The sequence below is a fragment of the Triticum dicoccoides genome, chromosome 4B (assembly GCF_002162155.2).
Source record: "Triticum dicoccoides isolate Atlit2015 ecotype Zavitan chromosome 4B, WEW_v2.0, whole genome shotgun sequence".
NCBI classification, from domain to species: Eukaryota; Viridiplantae; Streptophyta; class Magnoliopsida; order Poales; family Poaceae; genus Triticum; species Triticum dicoccoides.
This window is the reverse complement of record NC_041387.1, coordinates 640,546,855-640,548,907: the sequence shown is the minus strand read 5'-3', so window position 1 is coordinate 640,548,907 and position 2,053 is coordinate 640,546,855. Positions and strand designations below refer to the sequence as shown.

At 52.2% G+C, this 2,053-nt stretch overlaps 1 long non-coding RNA gene across 5 annotated transcripts in view; it reads right to left on the bottom strand.

The window, feature by feature from the left end:
- LOC119291963 overlaps nt 1–1,445 on the bottom strand; it is a 5,186-nt gene extending 3,741 nt beyond the window's left edge. For 4 of the 5 annotated variants that reach the window (XR_005142787.1, XR_005142784.1, XR_005142785.1 and 1 more), the window contains exon 1: nt 8–1,445. This is a non-coding gene — a long non-coding RNA (uncharacterized LOC119291963). The remainder of the gene's footprint in view (nt 1–7) is intronic. The other variant, XR_005142788.1, reaches the window with a different exon arrangement.
- Between the last annotated feature and the right edge of the window lie 608 nt (nt 1,446–2,053).

Below are 2,053 nucleotides of genomic sequence, written 5' to 3'. Positions count from 1 at the left end.
GGCGAACCTGAAGGAGGAAGGCAATTGAAGGAGGAAGAGAATTGACTTAAACTGAACATAGCTTAGTCCAAGATGTGGTCAGTAATCTCCGTCTAGACCTCTCTGAGCCGATCCTTGTTAATGCCTTCATCTGGCTCAATGTTCCTCTGCCTCGACATATCCCGAACAGCTTGTCAGCAAACTCCTTGGAGTTCTCCATGCCTTGGATCTGAGAAGCATGCCCATTAGAAGTTTAACAATTAAATGGAACTGTAAAAGTAATTAGAAAGTCTAACACATTTGCACAATTACTGTATCATGAAACCTGTAAAAAATCAGTTACTGGACGAGCATACAAACTGAAAATCCTACTGTTTTATATAATCTTCACATTCCATTCATCAAGCAGATAGTAGCAATCTTTCTAATAAATGGAATCAAAACTTGGAGACTCCCAATTACGAAAAGCACAAGCGTTGAACAAAATGATATGGAACATACATGGCGTAATTTGTTCTACCCAATTCACCCAAAGTAACCGGCCGGTGATACAATCAGTTGTAGCAGTCAAGCAGCTAACAGATCTATTTAATTAACTGCAAAGAGGAGAGAGCATTCTTACCTGAAATCACTACCAGACCAGCCTAGTAGAGGACCTGCACTGCGATTGACCCACAAATACTTGGAGATGGTGCAGCCTTATGGCTGATGCATCTATGTTCACATAAACAGAGAATACTCACTGTGTGGCCCGGATGAACATCAACATGTCTCGCCGGCTACCACCCGCACGCACCTAGCCGCTGCCTGTGCCATGCTCACGCCCACCATTGTCGTGAGCATCGACCACGCGCCCTCTGGTAGGCCCACAGCCTGTCGGTCGCCGTCACTTTCGGATATACGTGTGGAGCACCAGCAAGGAGGAGGACGGGACTGCAAGAGGAAGAGGAGGCGCCACCGTCGGAGATAGAGGTGGCTAGGGTTAGCCACGGGGCCGCACATGGGGCCAGAACAGCGAGGCGGCTGCATATGTTGGAAATAGGAGATCTCGTCGGAGTCAGTAGCGCCATGGGGGCACCAATCGACGACGGAGGCGGCCGGTAGTGGACGCCGGCAGCAATGTATGCGCACAAAAGAGAGAGATTGGGAAAAGGGAGAGAGGCCAGCGAACCAGAAATAGAAAGGGATGGCGATCTCAGAGGTCGATGGCGGCGATCTTGGACCTCGGCGGCAGCGATCTTGGACCTCGACCCCAACGCTATCATGCCCTGCCCTGCCCTCGGGTTCCGCGAGGCGGCGGTGTCCCACGAGTAGGGCGCCTCGGAGGTTGGCGGGGGAGGAAGACGGTGTGGCGGCGGCTCCTCCCGGACCTCGGTGGAGGCGGCTCCTCTCGGATCTCGGCGATGGCGAAGGGCTCTCGCCGTTGGGGCGTCCTGAGGATCGACCTGGGAAGCATATCGAGGGGATCGATCTGCTATGGGAACGAGGGATCGATCCCAGGGTTTTTTTCGCACCGGTTTATTTCGATGGAGGGTAGAGCAGAGGTGGTAGGATGACGAAAAAAAATGATGGTGGAAGAATGACGAAAATAAACCAACAAAAATAAACCGCGTGGACTATTCACCAAGTGCTCCATTAAGAGTAGAGACTCACTAGTCACCAGTTTTTACCTGGGGAGTAAAGGAGAGGCTTCCCGCTGCCAAGAAAGTGACGGCCCGCGCCCGCGCGCCCGAACGGCAAGACCAAGAAGGCAAGGCTTCGCAAAGTTAAGAGCATTTACAGCCATGCTTTGCAAATTCGACCCCTTCAAACGCCTATGAATGCGTTCGCGGACACTGATCGTTAAACCTTAAATTTGTCTTCTCACCATCGGATTCCTCAGTTATCATATCTTAAATCCATACTCACTCATGCAACTATGTCGATGCAGCGAGACCCACAGCCGCCAAGTTGCTCCTCCTCCTCCAAGAAAGAAAGCTAGGGTTTCTATCTCTCGCCGGTGCCGCCGCAGGTCCGCCTCGTCTCCGGTGGCCCTAGGGCCATGGGGGCACGGTGGATCCTGCCAAGGGTCGGC